Raw genomic sequence first — 21,225 nt, forward strand, 5'->3', positions numbered from 1 at the left:
CGGGCGAGCATGCGCGCACGAGGGCGCACGAGTCCACTGCAACCCGCTGTAGCGCGGCGGACTATCTGCGATCACGGGCGGAGAGAGAGAGCCGGCAGAGGCGACCGTCGGGGAGGTGGCTCCTTGTTTGGTTGCGGCGAGGAGGGTAGCTGGGCGGGCGCGATGCCCGATGGGAGGCGGCACGCGTCCGCACCTGCTCCCGTGACCGATGAGCCGTCGCCGAACATGGCCCCGGCCGGGGGCGACGAGGGCAGTGGTCCACACTGTTAGCTAACTGTTGCTGCTGCTACATGTGGCGCCGCTGAGATTTGGGACTTCGGGAGGGGGACGTCGGCTGGAAGATGGCAGCTAGGACAGGATGATATACTATTTGCTGTAACAGCTCGGAAGGCGAAGCAGCTCAGAGGGACATGGATCCAAAGCTTCCACGTGCTACACCACTTACTGTTTCCCCTGTTCTGCAAATTGATTTTGCAAGAGAAAAAAGGAACCTAGACGGGATTACGGGATCCACACTCAATACTATGTAGAAGTTAATCTTCCTACAGAGCTACACTCACATCAGATAGCCCGAAAGTAGCCTGTGATGCATTATTAAGATGACAAGTTTAATCCACACCCTATTTTCCCCCATGCTTATGTCACGAAGAATTATTTATTATATGCTTGGAATACTAGTTTGTTTCGCTGGAACCTTTTCTTGTTAACATTGAAAATTGGAAAAAAAGGGAGGAAGAAATCCAAGTTACTTGCATCAAGTAAGACCAAAGTCCGGATAACCCCTTAACTATTTCTTGGTTCAGTTCACCCCCTAAACTACGTAAACTATGTAACGTGGTTCAGTTTTCCTCCTAAAATAATTTATGTGTTTTATTTCCCCACAAACAACTGGAATCTTAATTTAAGATTTGGCAGGGTTGCAGTGGGTATCACAACGTATGTCTTGCATGTCAATTATCTGAGATTGCCACCATTACAAAAAAAACATTTGTAGGACCACCTCATTTTTTTCCAGAGGTGGGTCAAAATATAACCCGATTCTACAAAAAGAGCGGAGCTACTGTAGTAGTTGATCCGCTCCAAAAAATACATTTCTAGGGGTTGGTGATAACATCATACCCGATCTTGAAATAGCCACCATTTTTAGGGGCGGACGATGCCATCACCCGCCCCTGAAAATCGAGTTTTAGGGGGGCTTGAAATGGACATTATTTTTATGAGCAAGTGATGACATGACCTGCCTCTATAAATGGTCTCACACAAACAAATCCATAACTTTTTCATATGATCTCGGATGAAGACAACCTTTATACAAAAATTGTACAACTTGATGAGATCTAAAATTTTGTAGTTGATAACTTTTTCATTTGAGGTCATTTAATTGTCCAAAAAATTATTATAAGTTTTGTAGTTTCAAAATATACAAGTTTTGATTTGTTTTCAAAGAATCTTGGATATAGAGTAGTCAAATATTAAAGTTGTAGTGGTAATGTCTAAAATTTTATAGTTTATATATTATTCATTTAAAACTATTTAGGATTACAAGATCCTTTACTAGTTATGCCTTACATATGGCTATGACTATATACTCTCTTATACGCCTCGGGTTTTTTAGGGGCATGCCAAAATTTGATCCGTTGATAGAAATGGAGCGGAGTTACTGTAGCACCCGCCCCGCCCCTCAAAATGCATTTTTAGGGGTAGGTCACCCACTCACCCGCCCCTAAAAATACCATTTGTAGGGGAGGGTCACCCCCTCACATGCCCCTACAAATTATTTTTAAATTTATTTCATAAGTTCATTCAAATAAAAAAATAGCAAAACATGTCAAAAGAAGTGGTTTACCATAAGCCTATTTTGATCTGTAGAACTAGAAAAGGAATACTAAAAGTACATTTCATAGTATAAAGTGATTATGAGCGTGGAAACCACAAAGTGAGTCTTGAGTTGTATGAGATAAGTTAGTGTGAGCTATTCATTGTGGTTTCACACCTTGAACTAATATGAACACTTAAATTAGATTTTGGTATTTTTTCTAAATTATACAGGTCGCAATAAATTTCTAGTAAAAATTTCACATTTTTAAAAGTGTTTTCTATTTTTAATGAATTGAACAATTTTTCAGAATAAACTTAAAAAAATATTTTTAGGAACAGGTCGTAGCGTCACCCGCCCCTACAAATCAACTTCAAAGTTAATATAAAAGAATATCATACCCCTTTGAGTCACAAAGGCTGCGTGGTGTGATGGTAAGTAAGGAGCGCACAAGTTTTGAGGTCGGCGGTTTGAATCCCTGGTGATGCAAGTGTCCATATTTCGTCAGAAAAATCATACCGCGACACTACAGGGCTTGCGGTGGTGGATGGTTGCTTGGAATATTTTTTCTTTTCTGTTTTGCTGTTTTTGCTTTTTCTCGTACCGCGACACTACAGGGCTTGCAGTGGTGGCTGGTTGCTTAGAATATTTTTTCTTTTTTATTTTGCTGTTTACGTTTTTTTATTTTTTATTTTATTTTATTTTCTGGACATGAATTTGTAGGGGCGGGCCATGACATGACCCACACCTAAAAATCGATTTCTAGGGGCGGGTCACGCTATGACCCGCCCCAAAAATCGATTTCTAAGGGCACACCTACCCCTAAAAATCATTTTAGGGGTGGTTGTGTTACCCGCCCCTAAAAATAGCATTTTTAGCCATAAAAATTAGGGGCGGATATAACACCCCGTTCATAAAAATACATTTTACCCGCCCCTATAAATCTTTTTTGTAGTAGTGTTCGCAAAGCCGGCGAGTTATAGGGATTCAATATGAGGCCGAGTTTGTGAAAATCCGCTAAGATTTCAGTCCATAATGGTCATTACCATATCCCTAGCAAATACTACTCCAAAGAGGACCGAGCTATACCCCATCAACGCACTCCCCTCTTGCTCTTTCGTTAAGATCATCATAAATTAAGGTTTCTAATTAATTATTCAAGATAGCAATATATTATTGTGGTTGTACTATTTTCTTTTATGGATCTCCATGTACCAATTTAAACAGATGATCTTGTAATTAACCAATATAAGCATGAACACGAATTAAATAGATGCATCATTTGATTAAGAGTAACCATCCATAGCTCTAGTGTATGAGCAACCAGAGAATAACAAGGAATTATCAAAAAGACTAGCCATATTCTTAATTCGGGACCAATGAACATGCACGCATAAAGTGATTAACAGGACCAATAATATGATCAAGGACACTTGCCTTTCTCAAACTCCTCCTCCTGCTTAGAGTCTTTAAAGCCTTGCTCTTGCAGAACCTCTGTAAGGATCACCAGGGTGTCCGACCCTAGAGGGGGAGGGGGTGAATAGGGTCGCTAATCGCTTTTCTATCCTATGGCTCAATCTAATTGCATAAGATAAACCTAACACGTCCTACACATGCTAGTTATGACTAAGGTTTATCTATGCTACCCTCTACTTACCCCAAAAGACTTGCCACCTATAGCCAATCCTAATCAAACTAACTAGGAAAGTAAAGGTAAGCAAGAAAGAGTAAATGCGGAAACGTAATGCGGTAAATAAAGCGGTAAGGGAGAGGATATGCAAACTCCCGTGAAGACACCAAGACACACGATTTAACGTGGTTCGGTTAGGACACCAAAGTCCCTCCCTACGTCCACGGCCACTTGCTCACAAAGAACAAGTGTGATGTCGAGTCTCTTCGCTTGATCACCGTCTTGCCACGCCTCCAAGGCTCCCGACAAGCAAAGGCTAAGTGACGCCAAGTCACAAAGACGAGGTCACCGCCACCGTCTATCTCGAAGCATCACCACGGCACCGTCTTCACTATCTTGGAGCTTTAACACCAAGTAGGGGCCTCCTTCCCCGCACAAAGTGTCAGTTGCCACTCCACACCAAGTCGGAGGGTCACACGACGAGTACACAAGGTGCTTGCCGCAGCAAGGCTTTCTCTCAAGCTAGTTCTCTCAAGAACTAAGCCTAAACAAGCACTAAGCACTCTCACAAGTGTGCTTAAGCCTATATGATGTACAATGAAGCTCTATTGTGGTTGGAGATGATCTTTAGCTCTTGTATACTTTCTTGAACTCCAGCACTCTCAAATGACCCGGCCTTGGGGGTATATATAGGCAGCACAAGCAAATATAGCCATTGGAGAAAAGCTGCCCGAAATGTGCTTAACGCCGGTTAATCCGACGTACCCCAAAAGCCATCATCGGTTTAACCGGTGTATGTAAACTGCCACTTGAAAAACTAGCCGTTAGCAATTAACCGGTGTATCGCCGGTTTAACCGATGCAATCAACCGGTGTATGTAAAATTAGCGTCGGTTTAACCGGTGATTGTAACTTCTTCATGTTCCTCCAAAAACCACCTCTCCTGGACAACTGAACCGATGCAATTGACCGATGCATCGTCGGTTCAACCGGTGTAGTAATTTCCTCGGTCTTCATCTGCCAATGCACCGACGTATATAATTTCCGTAGCGTCGGTTCATCCGGTGTAAAACCCTAGCCCACAGACCTTCGGGCCTTGCTACGCCTCTCTTCTCTTTGTCATCACTTGAACCTAAAAGCCTGAGAATAGTCATCTTAACAATCATATTAGTCCAAGTGTTGTGTGTGTCATCAATCGCCAAAACATTATATTGAAATATGGCATGAGAGGCCATTTTCGCTACAACCTCGAATGGTAGACCTTCTATCACTTCACACATGAACATACAAGCAGACAAAAACAATAAATAAGAAACAACACACTAAAAAGTATAAAAAGAGCAAAAAAAAGTTATAAAAACCATTGTATTCTTCACAAGGATCGTGTGAGCACAAGAACCAACTAAACGAAAGTTAAAATGAAGAAGTTAGTGCTAAATTAAGGTTTTAGGAGCTTATTTGTGAAGAAACTAAACTACTAGGGGTCGGGTCTAAAGAAATCAAGGGATATTGATGGGTAGCACGTGAAAAGACAACTAAGGGATTACAGTTCTATTTCTACAAAGTCGATGGTTAAAACATGAAGAAAAGGGCCTAAATCTAATTATTTTTTACTAACTAGGACTGCGGTTTGATTCAGATAAAAGACAAGAGCTCTTTTACAAAAGCACCGAAGTTGACTGCTAGGGGATGGGTTTGACATGGGTTAGATTGGATCCGGTCCACCCGACCTAGATGGAACCGTCAGAAATGGCTGCGGGGTGGAGCGGCCGCGAGAGTGTGATGGCTGGTGGTCGTGAATGGCAAAGGATGTCCGGAGCCAGCTTGGAATTGGGCTATGAGGCTAAATCTCGAGTGTGGTTTGCTCCTAGGGCTAGCTAAGGAGTTCGGCGAACCTATCTAGCTAGGTTTGGTAGGCACTACAACTGAGAAAGGTGTCAGTTGATGACAAGGAGAAGCTCAGAGCAACCTTGCTTGCTCCGGCAATCAATTAGGCGTGGCCTATTAGGCATTTTAACGATTAGAGAATGAATCCGCAAGCACACGTATACCATTGTATCTTTCACCTCAGAGTATTTCAAGAATATCAAATCCAACGGAATGTATGTGCACTAACTTCTATTCTACTCGATCTCATGACACACCAAGATATGTGGTAAGGGTAGAGAGGATTCTTAAGACATCACTAGAGATGATTTAAAGGTTGAGCTCTCGGGCACAATTCTCGCTTCGGGCACTGGCTTACATCTAGTCTGCCAGGCGACTCCAGCCAACAGCTCTACGCTATATCTGAACGTGGATGATTAGAAATGACCAATGGGACTATCACTACCTACGACCTACCTCTAACAAATCATAGGATATTAGGAAAATAAAGGATAACCTCTAGCCTACACACCACGTCTACACTATTAATTACTACTCCAGTCTAACTACATATACCGTCCCATAGCAAATAACAACACTCAGTATAAATACGAAGCGATGAATCCGCGAGTAAGAGAACTGATCTTACTCAACTACAAGTACTACTAGCATATATTATACCAAGTAAAATACTAGGGATGGGAACCATGAATGCTTACTTAAACCTGAAGAATGTAGTAGCATTTGTAGAGGTACAAGGTGGGAGAAGAGTGCCGACACCCCGACACTTCTCCCGAACTACCCTCTCACTCTCTCCCTACTCTAAGGCACTAGCTAGGCTACACCTAGCTTGCAATGAGAGCTCTAAATCTCTACTTGAGAGGTGTTCTTCACTTGGTGGTGTGTTCTCATTTGGAGCCCCCTCTCATATTTATAGATGAGTGCCATGGGATATTCTGCTGAGAGTTTGGGGTGGAGTCACTTGGAACCAATGTTGAGGACCAATGAGGAGGCGCCACATCAAAGGAGAAGGTCGGTGGCGCCAATACTTGGTCGGCCGACCGGGTTTTGGCTCCGACCGGGTTCATCTTTGGCTGGGAGACTGCTAGGTGGGCCCTAAGGTTGGTTATGCCAGATTCCACACTGTCCTAGGTCGGTAACATGTTCTAGTGGGCCCATGGATCCATGTGAAGTTGAATGGTGCTCTCTGATTGGTCGACGACTTTTGCCTTGGATTGAGGAGTGTATTCCCTTGCTCTTGAGGTGTGTTTTCTCCTTTATTACATCTACATCCAAATATTTACCAACATGTGTGAAAATGGTTAGTTTAAAACCCCTACCACTAGGTTGATGTTCATCTTTTACGCATTTATATAGGATTTGACGGCCTAAAATTTGTACTTAAGAGCCGTCAATATGGCTGAACAGGAAAAAGAGAGGGAAATGACTGGTTTTGGGGGGGGGGGGGGGAGGGGGGGGGGGTGTCCTTACCATGCGGGGAAATTCCAACAACCACTTACTTGCATCGAAGAGGTGGCAGGAGGCAGTTTGGACAAGAGCGATTGAGCTCGGGATTGCAGATGTAGGCACTAGGGTTTGGTTGGCGGCAACACTGCTAGTTTTTTGGTGAGGGTGATGAGGAGTGCGGGCGCCTTTAGATAGGGCTAGAGGATGGGTGTGGTGGTAGTCCTAGGCATGCGTGCTAAGACATGGGGTGGCGTGCCTCGCTTGGACTCGGTTGAGTCCTAGCCAGACCCAAGGTCTAGGAAGGATCCGACGGCATGATCCGATCGACTAGTGAGTAGGAGAGGGCGAGCGGGGAGAGTGAGCAAGTGGGCCAGGCGGGTAGGGAACAGGTTGGGGAGCGACTTTTGGCCGTGGGATTAGTGGGATGCACGGGAAAATAAATATGAAGGGAGGAGTGGGCCGAGAGAGAGGAAAAAGGGGGTTTGGCTGCTCGTGCCAAAAATGAAGCAGGCCGTAGGGAAAAGAAAGGGGGGAGGAAGAGGTCTGATGGGCTGAAAGAGAAAAAGTGAAAGAGAGAAAGGGGAGGGGTTTTGTGCTAAAGCAGACACAACAATTTCAAACAAATTTAAATTCAATTGAACAACAGACAATAAAAGAAAATATAATCACATGGATGCACAAAAACCTAATAAGACATGTTCATATGGTTCTTGCAAAAAAAATGAACTCTTCTCTGTTCAGTCAATTTATAGAGAGATCTGAAATGCGAGGGCCATTCCAGCTAAAAAAATATTGTGGAAATTAAAACTCTCCTTAAAAATAAAAGTGTCTCTATGGTTCCTTCACCCATGGGTAATTCTAACTAAGATATGGTTACAAGGGATTAGGTGGAAGGAAAAGAATCTAATAGTGCTATTTGATGGGCCATGTGGCTGAGCGCTGATGTCTTTGATAAAATAAACCCACAACCTTGTTTGCAGACCCTTTTCACAGCAACACACTAGATAAAATTATGGACTTTGCTTAAGAAGGGGGAGGACAAGAATATTATATCAGAGGTTTGTCGAGCTTTGGAGTCCATGGCTATGGAGATCTTCGCAAAATATGGGTGATAGTTTTGTCGGTTTAGTAATAGATTTTGTTTATAAGCTGTTTACTAAAATCATCGCTTTTGAACCATACATGGTTCTTTTTTTTAATAATGGCTGAATATTTCATACTGGGATGTAGAGGCTGGAATATTGAGATATTCCTTTATCTAAAAAAAGTGAAAACTGGTTTCGTTGGGTGCAAAATGTGGAACTTTCTTTAGAATATCTCTTTCCATGTTGGGTGCAAAATGTGGAACTTTCTTTAGAATATCTCATTCCATAATCTGTAAACTAGATGACGAAGTCCAGCATTGGAACCACATCTTTGTGTTATGCCAAAACCACCCCTGAGAGGGCCACGGGAAGTTGAAACTCCCAGAGTCCCAGTCTAGCGGTTCCACGTCATGTGGCACATGTTCTCTGTGCCATATGGCTCCTATAAAACGCCCGCATGCCTTATTTCCATTCCCAAACTCCCTTCACTTAGCACTGCCCTGCCTCATCATATCGAAGCCTTGAATGAAGCAAAAATAGTCCAGCTAGAAAAGATTAGACAAGATAATATTCTTTCCTGGGGCTGAGAATGCAGTCGGAGGAATGGAGAAAGAGACCAGAAAAGGCATGGAGCCATGTGGGAAATGTCGACGACAATGAGGAGGTGGTCGAGGTTTCATGGTTATCAAACGTGCTCCAGCCTGCATCGCCAAGCCTGCAGGTAAGGTCCTGTTCCTATCCGAAAACTGAACTTTAGTGTAGCGTTTTCCTTCGCCCTTTCTGTTTCCTCTTTTCTGGTGGTCATCAGTAGTGTGGCTATTTTCATGTTGTTTTCATGGTGCTCAGGCACGTTCGCCAAATGTTTTTTTTTTGTATTTATGGATCGAGAGTGTTTGTTTTGGATATTTGGGGCGTTGAATATAAGACTAGAATGATGTAGGAAACTAGTAGCAAGGATTATTTTTCGATTTCCTAGTTTTATTGTGATCGAGGTTTCTTTTTAATTTTGAAAGTTTGAGCTTGTACATGTTAACTATGTATCATGTACTTTCTATCATGGCCTGTATCAAGCAACTTTGTAACCTTTGTATTTACCTTTTTCCATAGTATTTCCTTTCGCAATTAGGCTCTATTTTATTGCATGAATAGAAAACGTGAGATGGAAAATTTTACCTGTAACTTTTGCAGCTACACCATGTACTTTCACACTGTTCTAAAAATTTATGATGTGAAATTAAGCAATGCAATTAGTACAGTCCTCTTTTTGGTAATTGATTTTAGAATCCATTTATGAGTAACCACTATGCCAAAATGAAACATGTTTTTCAAATTTGTTAGAGAACTAGGGCCTATTTAGTTACTTGAGGCTTATTATATGCCCACAAGCCTCTCACATGGAGAGGCTTATAATAAGCACAAATAGGTGTTTGGTTGTATGGACTTATAATTGACATCTATAGTAGCTAATGATCTTTGTGCCCCTCATTAATATCCTTATAATAAGCCTCAATAGGGTTGTGGACAGGTAGGGGTTGAAAAGTGTTGTTTTCCTGGTGGATCTTACAAGAAATAAGCCTAATAAGCACCCCTTAAAAGGGCTTATGGGCTTACAGAGATGCTTATAATAAGCCTCATCTCCAAGTCTAGGTGTTTGGAAGGAATGAAACTTATTTGGGATTTATTGGGTGGGTCTTATTATAATCCTCGAGTAATCAAACATCCCCCTAGTCCCATGTTGCATTTTGGAAACTGAATCCATGCATGATACTTGTGAAGTCATAAATACATGGCATCCAAATAATTAATGTGATGATTAAGAAGTAGCAAAACATCAACTAGTAACCGCCACCTTATTTTTAGAGCAAATTGACTACTCTTAAAAATGATGGCACTCAGTTACAAATCACCTATTAATAGTGTAAAAATCCATTATTCCCTCTTCTATCATTGACATGATTGTGGGCCCACAACTCATTCCAACATACAAAAACCTATTGATAAAATAACCTCGATTGGATTTGACTTTCTGGTCATGCATCGTTGCGCCCAAGCAATACTCATTCACTAGAAGCAGATCATACACCTGACACCACCTACCTTCTTCATCACCAACATATATAGACATAGCTTTCTGGTTTTTGTTATACTGTTTTGGACTTTTGTCGAGCATGTCAAAATCTAAATCATTTCTAACTCTTTATATAAATATGTGTTGAAGAATGTAACATGAATAAATACTTATCTGTTTATTATTGATCAATGTGAATATACTTTATCTACATACATGTGTTAATGTTATTACCTAAAAGATATGAAATACAAATAGACAACCATGCCTATCTCATACAAATGTTTTCGCACAACAAGGTTTGTATCTCTTTGTGATAACAGTTTTCTTTTGCTTGCCTTCACCCCAGGAACACAATGAAAGTGCAGATATGGCCACCGAGCTTTTCGGGTCCGATCGCAGCCCATTAGGCTTAACATTGAATAAAGATAATTTGTTTAAAATGATCCAGAATGAGTTTGTCAAAGATGCCAGAGGAGAAGGAAGAGAGACAACAGCTGAGGCTTCCATCGGTGTTTCCAACAAACGGTCTTACAACAACATCACTAAAGCCCTCAAAATTCCATGCCCACACTCTAAGAATTGGGACTTGGCAGGTTACTTTCTCCACCTTCGTACTTGTTGGATATACTGTTCCTAGTACTGCTATTTTCTTAGAACGTTCTACAGTACACATGTTCTGTCATTATATATAGTTCAGAATAGTCCTTAGAAAAAAGGCATAATCGGTCTCTCAACTTTGCCCATGGGTCAAGTTCATCCCTAAACTATCAGATTTGCTAATTTTTAGTCCCTCAGCTTTTGTTTCTGGGTCAAATTTGTGATTGTGCTGATGTAGCTCTCCATATTGGCATGAAACTAATACTAAAGGCCCTTTTTTTACCCTTGGCTCCTTCTTCCCCTCACTTTCCTCAGTTTCAAGGAATGAACTTGGACATTGATATTCTTGTCGCCTATTCTTTTATAGTAACATCGATTAGGGTTCATACCTTTACATTGATGTTCATGTCGTCTTGATCATGGGTATAAGAATCCGACCTACTATTCTTTTTGCAGTTTTATAAAAAAATTCTTAGAAACGATAACCCAAACTACCCTACTCAAAGTTGTAGAATTTAAAATCAGATTGTCTAATTTAAATAATAGAATTCAAGTTCTAAAAATCCATGGCCTAAATTGTTCCATTGATAGGGGAATTACAGATCCAAGTAAATTATGCAATGACATGTTAGTGGAAATTGAGGAGGGTAGGAAGAAGTCAAGGGCAAAAAAGGATATTTTGCATTATTCATATTAGGGCATATTAGGGCATGGAGTTTGATCAATAACAGAAATTTGAGGGACTAGGTTGGGTTATTTGAAAGTTGAGGGATGAATTTGACACGCAGAGCAAAGTTGAGGGACACGAACGCCTATTTGCCTTAGAAAAATAACTTGTATATCTAAATTTCAAAAATAGTTGTGAGACAAGGAACCTACTACATGAATTATTAATGAAACGAGAGTGAGCCATATATACCTAGTTTCCTCCTTATATATAGGTTATCATATTCTATATTTTATATACAAATCATTTGTATTGGCAGTGGATATCGAGATATGATGGTGATCTTGTAGCAAAGTTTTATTATGGAAACTGCAAACTGAACAGCAAACTAGTCTGGGAGATTCTAGATGAAGGCCTGAAGAGGAAGATTGAGATAGATTCTACGAATATATCTGCCTTGAAGTTAACGTGTCCAGAAGGTCGACTAGAGACCCTTGAGATTATGGTATGACTATTGAGTGAGCCAGTAGTTTTATCCAAAATACGTTTGGTGGATAATACAATATTTTACTTTTGTTCTAACTATATATGCTTGATCTTATTAGTTATCTCGGCGGACAAGGTTTTCTAGAGAAGCCAACCAACAGCCGAGAAAGAGTACAACATGGCTAGAAACAACAGACTTTACTGGTGGGCAAGCAAGCATAGACAGGTAGCTATGACCTATGAGATAGACACAACGTTATGTAGAAATTAGTTAAAAACGATATCGTTGTATTGTATGTGGAGAATGCATTTTGTTAGACAAATTCCTTATTGAGTTTTCTGCAACTAAAGGATCTTCAGTCTCAGTAAGAAAACACGACAGCATTGCACAATAGTACAGAAACTACCTTTGGTCCCGGATTTTCAACCCAAGACCTCTTGTCTCGCGTGTAACTTCCTTACCATTCCACCTCCACAACAAATGTGACTTTAGATGGGATACGTTTCTTCCAAACTAACCAATGAAGGGCCTTTTAGTTCCAATTGGAGGTCTTTAGTCTCGGTTGGAGCCTTCAGCCTGAACTAAAAGATCCACATTAATTATAAGATTGATTTTTTAATCCAGTTAGTGGCTTCAACCAGGATTAAAGCTCTCCCGTGCTCCCTAACCAGGACTCAAGACTAATGGCTAGATTAGTCCTGGGTCCAAAAGGAGCCGAGATAAATGTTAAAGATCGTGGTGCTCTATACTAGTGGCAGGGTATCAGACTATTAGTTCACCATTCATCAAGGATGCCATAAAGTTTTCTACGTTATTGTTTTAAGATGTATCTAACATGGCGTAATTTTAAATATATAGGTGCTAAACAAAAATGAAAAAGAAGAACCGAACAATAAATAGAATAATACATAAAACTAATAGCCATTAGTTATATTTATATTTCATGAAAAATGAATTAGAAACTTCTAGAATATTGAGATTTGAGATTTGATGTCTAAAGTATTTTGTAAGTGTGACGATGAGGTAACATGTGCTATGAGTAGTGTAAGCAAAAAAAGTTTCTTAGGGCCAGTTGTAGACACAAAGGGAAAAGGTCTTATAGATAGGGGAGTTTGCATCCATACCATTTACTAAGTTGCTGTATTTTAATTAATTATATTATTATCTGTTTCTGTACATTTTTATTGATTAAAAAAGTGATTTAATTTTATTTCAGAAAGCATGTTCTGCAGTGTGCTCCAGGGATATTGAACAAGCACATTGCGAAACTTCTTTCCAGTAACATTCGTCTATATTCACTGAGCCAGGAAAATACTATTGCTCAGCGTAATCCTTATTTTGAGCAGTGGCATTCAGAGTCTCAAGCTTCAGACAATTCCAATACCCAAGACTTATACCACCATTATGCTTATAAACGGTTTGGGGGGCAGGTTCCCATGCCAGTTGGAACAAACATTGTTGGAAGAAATCGTAATAGATTCCAGAATGTCATGTCTATACTCAATTCAAGCTCAGGTGAACTTTAGAAGTTTTTTGCACTGCTTGTGATTCCCGGAATGTTACTTCAGAGTTCATACCACAATTTGTAATCTCTGCCAAAATCATCACGAGCCATTTTCTGAGTCATTCTCAATATGGATAAATAGTATTCAAAACGTATTATACTCTCTTTATCACGTAAAATTCCATCAATTTGAGGTTTTCTGAATCTGCGGATATTGTAAATCTTGTATATTCATCATTGAGAAGTTGAAAGGGCATGGACTCCACCAAATTCTCAAATGAACTAGTTCACATCTTAATTGTTAGATGATCCTTTTATTTCTAACCATATTACTATCTGTTCTATGAAGCTTTCCAGTTTTCTATCCAGTCAGTCAATTCAAATTTACAAGCAACTATGGATGCCATAATTACTAAATTCAAACCCAATTTACAAGTTTTGGGATTTATCCTGAACAAACTGTAACCTTGCCACCAAATTAAGCACCAGAGCTAAGCAACACTTTATTTCTGTACAATAGAATTGACAATTTTGATTTTACAATTTTTCTTTCTTCCGATAATTTCTAGAGATTGTTCCAGTTCCATGAGTAAATAACAGTAAGAAACTAAATCAAATTATACTGTAAAGCAACCTGATGGCTTTTTAATTTCTATTTCCAGCAGGTGGTCAATCCTCTGTGGTCACAGGAGCCCCTTCAGGTAGCCTCCAACACCACGGCAACATGTTCAACAGGTGCAACTCAATCTTGCCAATGCGTCTTACAGAATCCTTCCCTTTTAACAATAGTGTTCAGAGATTGAGATACAAGCAGGGTTCACCTAACCGACCGGTCTCCGGTAACCGCCGGGCTCCGGTTCCGGTTTACCGGACCGGTTGCACCGGTTACCGGTAGAAACCGGTCAAATTCAAATTTGAATTCAAAAAACTCAGTTCAACCGGTTCGTACCGGTATACCGACCGGTTAGACCGGTTTACCGGTCGGTTTGACCGGTTTACCGGCCGGTTTGACCGGTTTGAATTCAAATCCAAATTTAAAATCGCATGTGTAACCGGTAAACCGGCCGGTTAGATCGGTTTACCGGCCGATTTGACAGGTTTACCAAGTGGGCCTTAATGGGCCGTCTCATTTTTTTCCTTTTCTTTTCTGTTTTAACTTTAAATGCCCGAAAAGTATGTTAAACGAACGAATTTTTGAGAAAATTTGACACCATTAGATTCGTCGCACCTTGAAGTATTTTTAGGATTTTTTTGAATTCAAATTTGAATTTTGAATTTGGGCCGGTTTGGTACCGGCCCAAACCGGAACCGGAACCGGACCTGACCGGTTTGACCGGTAACCGGTCAAACCGGACCGGTTCCCACCGGTAAGGGGAACCTTGGATACAAGAGGGTTCTAATACACATGATTTATATCGCAGTTACGATTATCAACAGTTTGGGGGACAAGAGTCCATGGAGCCGGATTCCATGTCAACTGAAACAAATGCTGTAGGGGAAAACCAGAATGGATCCCAAGATGGCATGCCTAGACTCACCTCATGCTCAGGTAAACATGAGAACTTCAGCATTTATACTACTTATCAATAACAAAAGTTTAAACTTTAATAACTACATTTAATTTGTACTCCCTGCTAAAGTGAGAAAATTTTATTGTTTCCTGGAGCTCAAATATTAGTCAAATGTTGGTTAAACTCTATTAGTTTGGCGATTTTTTCAAACATGTGAATGTTATAAATATGTAACTGCGAAGGAAAGGATTGATAGAAGAGAGCAACTATCTGCCATTTTTAGGCGCACCTCTACGACTATTTCCCCCACCTGCTAAAATGAACATATTCAAATCTTAATCTGTATAGTTGGGCATTTATTTTTTACCCTGCTGTAGATCCAACTTGCTTTCTAAGTGACTTAATTGAAACTTTAAACTCAACTTTAAATGCTCTCACCAGCATTGAACCCAAGTTATTTGTGTTAAGATTTGCCGGGCCTAGTCGAATTGCAATCTGATCACCAATTACAAATTAAATTTGTCTTTTGTTTGTTTATTTCCGTAGTCGATAATTCTTTCTATCGGTAAACCCGTTACTAATAAGTATAGTAAAATTACATTAAATTACTCTGCAAAGCCACCTGATGACCCTTTTATAATTGCCACTTAAAGCGTGTTCCTCCATGGTCACAGGTGTTCCTCAGGTGGCGTCGAACAGCACATGAACATATTCAATTGGAGCGACACATATTTGCAAACGCTTCACCAGGCACAACAAATTTTTTACAGAGGTAGGATCATGAACGACGCCACAGTTATCTTTTGCTATTATTCTTCCGAAAACTAAAATCCATATCAAATGCTGACTCTGTGATCACAGGAACTATTTCTGGTGACCTTCAACAGAATAGGAACATGTTCAACAGTAGCAGCTCATCCTTGCAAACGCCACCTCGCCAGACACAACTCAACATCGTCCCTCTCTCCAACCTTCTTACCATCATGGGTCAGCCGGACACTACAACCCAGACCTTCGGGCAGCAGGTCAGTCCGCCAACAAGTGACGCAATGGTGCTTGAGAGGATATCCCATGATCTGCTCGCCGACATCGACATGGAGCCCACAGGCGCAGCCGAAGAAGCAATGGTCATGTCAACAGTCAGCTCCCTCTCCATTCTGCTCCAGCAAGACACAGCCCCAGCCACAACCGGGAGCTCCCAGGCAAGCAACGCCCATTCTGGTGCTGCCACTGCCGCTGCCGCTGCCGCAGCCATTGCTGCTCCTGTTAACGTTCCAGCTGAAGCGGCAACCCATCAGTTGCTCGGCATGGCTCCAGATGTGGGAAGCAGCGGTGCTGGAGGCGGTAGTTGACCGCAGCCTGCTGTAGTCGACTCATGGCAGGCGTGCCTTCGGAGCATGTCAGTCGTGGTGGTGGTGGTTGTGGGAACTCCTGTAACAAGCAGTTTTGGGACTCTGATTTTCGGTACCTGTGCGTGAGCTTGTTTGTGGTAGGATGGAAACACCAAACTGGTTTGTGCTGCTGTGTTTCGTACTTGGTTAGTTAATGTACTTAAATTGTTCCGTTTCAAAATAATGCACTTAAATTGTGAACTTTGTTATATGCCATAATTTTGCCCATTTTTCCGAGAGGAACATATTAGGTGCAAACCAACCTCTTTGTGCAAATCATGCAAACATCAATCTAGGCCATCGGATCAACATCCAAGGGGGTGCATACGGGAGTGGGAGGGGGATTTGCAAAAGTGTGATTAGAGGCGGGCGGTTAATTATAAATTTATCCAATCCCCCATGCTTCTTCGATGTTGATCCGGTGGTCTCGATTGAAGTTTGCACAGTTTGCACGAAGGGATTGGTTTGCACCTGATATATCCCCTTTCCTGTCACCCTAGTTTAGTTGGAATAGCTAGCAAAATAGCTCACCGCACAATTACCCAGCTACACGTTGACATTTATAGAAACTGTTTTGGCAACATGAATTCATTCTAATCCAACGGGGTGAAGATGGTAGGAGTCCTATTAGCATTACAGTGGAGCTCTAGAATTACAGAGGAATTGCAGCTTTGTGTTGGGCGATTTGGCGTTCCAGAAATGATATTGTCTTCCAAAAAATTAAAAACCAAACATCCTTGCAGATCCTTTTTCAGGGCCACCTATCTTACAAGAACCTGGGCGATTCTTCACAAGGAGGAGGACAGGGAGGCCATTGCCACTGCTTGCCGCATGCTAGAGACGGTGGGGATGGATTTTTTTGCAACAAATGGATGGATGTTTAGCAATAGGCTTGGCTTGTAATCCTTTCCCTATTCTGTTGCGATAAATGTTTGTAATAATTAGCTAGATACACCTTCACTTTTGTAGAGGCCGGAATTTGACAATTCCTTTATCTAAAAAGAATTACAGAGGAATCTTAGTAGGAGTCCATCTTCTTCCTTTCTTGCGGGTACTAGGGTATCTATCCTTGACAAGTCCCGGAGCGCCTCATAGTCAAGTGCAGCAGCTCTCAAGTACTTTTTAGATCCTCGCCGAGTAGTTTTGGTGCTCGAGTCCTTGTGTGGCTGAATTTTTGAAGTTCTTCAAAGCTACCATGAGGCTATGATGTGCTCAAGGTCATGATCGTCTTGATTTTGTAATCTTCATATTTGGAACGTGATATGGAGGGCAGTGAAAGTTGTACTCCATATTGAGTAGCCCCGGCCCGAGCCTTAAATTGAATAAAAAAATCAGGCTAAGGGTCAATATAATCTTGAGTCTTAGCATTATGCCACATAATGCTTGCATCATCTGAAAAAGATAATGCCAGCATATTATGTAGCATAATGCGAAGATACCAAAAATTATTCGGTGTAAAAATAAACATGTTTTGTCGAGCTCTTGTTTAGGCCATGTAAATCTCCCAAGTAGTCCGCATGTTCCGTTTAAGCACCTGGTCCTATTTTACCCATTGCTCATAGCGTGTAATTGACCTTTGTTCAGTGTACACGTAGAGCCCTTAGGCGTGACAGAAGAGCCGAGGTTTCAAAGATTAACGCATGTGCTACATGAGTAGATTAGACACAGTTAAGAGAAGATAACGAATGTAGAAATAAGAAGTCAGCATTGCAACAAAGAGAATACACGTTGCAGATAAAGTAGACGGTGAAAGCATAGGTTGCGCGCAAAGTAATCGGTGAGAGCGCGTGTTGCAGTGGTATGTCCGTAGGGTGTAGCCACTGTGAGCCCGACATAACTATGTGTACCAAGCGCGTGGGTGGACCCCTACGAAACTCAAGTGTCCAAGCACATGGGTGGCACCCTACAAAACTTGGTGTACATGCGCATGGGTGGCACCCTACGAACTCCATGCACCAAGCTGTGAGAGTTAGTCTGCAGACCCCAAAAGTAGTTGATCATGGCGCAGCCAATTCGGCATGTGACCAATCTTGTGGAGAACAAGTTGGAGAAAATAATAAGTGGCTTAGCTCGATTTCAACTGCTCCCTTTATTCCAAAAAACAAGTCATTCTAGGATTCAAATTTTATCCCTAAAAACAAGTCATCTTGCCCTATTTAGTATGTGCATGCGCATGAAAGTACCAATTGGGCGGAAATATGGCTAATAAATTGGGGAAGTAAGGTCATTTTACCACTTTGTTAATTTGTCCTAAAAGTTCTGAAGTGACTTGTCTTTTGGGATGGAGGGAGTAGTTGTCTAGCATGCGGCTTCCATCCCACACTAGTTTCTAGTCAAGACAACTAGCCAAGGTAGCCAGTGGCGAGTCGATGTAGCCGAAACTCGATGTATTTGTTCGCTCAAAGATCTAGTCTTGAACTTGACAAATTGATCTGTTGATTCATACGCACAGAGTGGCTACACATCGCATCGAGTGGATTGATCTTGATGAATAGGTCCTTCAAGCTCGCTCGATGATCTCGACAAACATCCCTACCTGCGCGCCAGCTATCAATGTTCTTATCTGTCAACCTATTGAGAGATAACCTGAGGTAGTAGATTGATCGGTGGGGGATCGTCAGACCTGGAGCTTGATGGTAAAATTGAAGACACAAGATACGGACTTGGATAGGTTCAGGCCATCAGAGTAGCATTATACCCTACTTCCTGTTGGAGTAATGGGCTTGGCCCATTTATTCTAAAGCAATAAAAGAATTTAAAGCCCACTATTAATGCTAGGGAATCAATGTTTAATTCCGTACCGGGAATTGAGGAGGATCTCAACCGACTTAAAAGGTGGACTTCTTGTACACCACTTGTGAAGCCGGTAAGAGGAGGACGGTGAACCACACGCGCGCGCGCGCTCGCTCGCCTCGCCGGGCCGGGCCGGGCCGGGCCGGGCCGGGCCGGACGGGCGCGCGGCGCGGCGCGGCGCGGCGCGGCGCGATGTGATGGCTATTTTGCCGTTGACAGCAATTAATCGTGCGATTAAACATGCAATTAAATCTGTAATTAATGGCCATAACCGCATCACCGCGGCGCGGTGTGATGTGATGGCTATTTTGCCGTTGACAGCAATTAATCGTGCGATTAAACGTGCAATTAAATCTGTAATTAATGGCCATAACCGCATCACCTAAATGACTCTGATGGTGTCCAGGTTCAACGAACCTGAGCACCTGAGTCACTATATAAGGAGTGCCATGCCCCTCATCCATCCTGCACCAGAGCACTGAGGCAACTCGGCTCCTCTCTTCTCCCTCTCCAGTTGCAACAACTGAGTTCCCCAACGCTAATCTCTGCGCGCACAGAATTAGCGTGAGCAGGCCTCCGAAACCTTGCTCGCCTTGAGATCCTGCACGGGATAGGCGGGCAATCAGGTTTTTGGGTAACGCTTTAGCGTGACTGCTCAAAAATACTAAGGCTTTGCCCGATTGTACGACTACTTCCTGGTGGACGAGCCGAACAACTACGTCGACTACATTCTGGTGGCCGAACGACTACGTCGACTACATCTTGGTGACCGTTCGTGGGACTGCACTGCGAACATCTTCCTGCACCGATTTATTTCGACTACTTCGACTGAGGCCAACCGAGTAGATGTCTACTCCAGTTGGTAACAGCGCAGCCAATGCCTCCGGCAACGGCCCCGCTTTAGGGTACTCCCTAAAACTTTGGTTATTTATATTGTTTATGCTTATATGTGTGATAAGTATAAACATGTTCACATGTTTTATTTTACTCCTTAAAGTCATAGAAATATTGCTAGTTTATACATCTAATTTTGGAATTAAAATATACCGAAAATTGCCTAGATTTCTAACATTCCAAAAACCTGATTGTGTTAATAGGCTTTCGGTATCTAGCTTTGCTGCATCAATCAAACCATCACCTTTTGATGGTTCAAATTACAAACGTTGGCAAGAGCGGCTTATACTGTGGTTAACACTATCGAGAGTGATCCATGTGAAAGAGGGTAAGCCTGAACAATTCTCTCCAGAGGAAGGGAGTGCGTTCGATGAGGCTGATATCCTCTTTCGAGGCTTGATCATTAGTGTTCTCGGTGATAACCTGGTGGATTCTTATATCCGGCTGCCAACTGGCAAAGCTTTGTGGGATGCTCTTGAGGCTCAATATGGAGTATCTGACGCCGGGAGTGAGTTGTATATCATGGAGCAGTTCCTTGAGTACAGGATGGTCGAAGACCGTTCTGTAGTGGAACAGGCTCATGAAATACATACTCTGGCAAAAGATCTCAAAAATTGCAGCAAAGAGTCCCCATGTGTGTTACCCAATAAGTTTGTGGCTGGAGGTATAATCTCTAAGCTGCCACCTTCTTGGAGGGACTTTGCTACTTCTCTAAAACATAAGAGACAGGAGTTCACAATAGATGGACTCATAGGGACTCTTGATGTTGAGGAGAAGGCGAGAGCAAAGGACATACGTGGGAAAGGAGTTGTTGGTGCTTCAAGTGCCAATCTTGTTCAGAAGAACAACTCCAACAAGAACAAGAAAAAGCCACCGCAGAACCAACCAAAGACTAAGAAGACAACCACTTTTAAGAAGAAGAAGACGGGAGCTTGCTATGTGTGCGCTAGTACGGATCACTTTGCTGCAAAGTGTCCGAACCGCAAAGGCAACAACTCCGCCAACATGGTTATTAGCGAGCCTGGAGGAACTTCGGGGTACGGTAATTTATTACCTACTGTTCTTTCAGTCTTTGGTTCACCCGAGTGGTGGGTTGATACTGGTGCTAATATTCATGTTTGTGCTGATGCTTCTTTGTTCTCTTCTTACCAGACCGGCGGGACTTCCTCCTTGCTGATGGGGAACGGATCACATGCGCGTGTTCTTGGTGTTGGTACGGTAAATCTGAAGTTTACTTCGGGGAAGACCGTGCAGCTGAAGAACGTGCAGCATGTCCCCACCATCAAGAAGAATTTAGTCAGCGGCTCTCTACTGTGTAGAGATGGTTTCAAATTAGTCTTTGAGTCCAATAAATGTATCTTGTCTAAGTTTGGTACTTTTGTTGGAAAAGGTTATGAAAGCGGAGGTTTGTTCCGTCTTTCTTTGTCAGATGTTTGTAATAAAATTG

This window comes from Panicum virgatum, chromosome 6N (genome assembly GCF_016808335.1).
Source record: "Panicum virgatum strain AP13 chromosome 6N, P.virgatum_v5, whole genome shotgun sequence".
Classification (NCBI taxonomy): Eukaryota; Viridiplantae; Streptophyta; class Magnoliopsida; order Poales; family Poaceae; genus Panicum; species Panicum virgatum.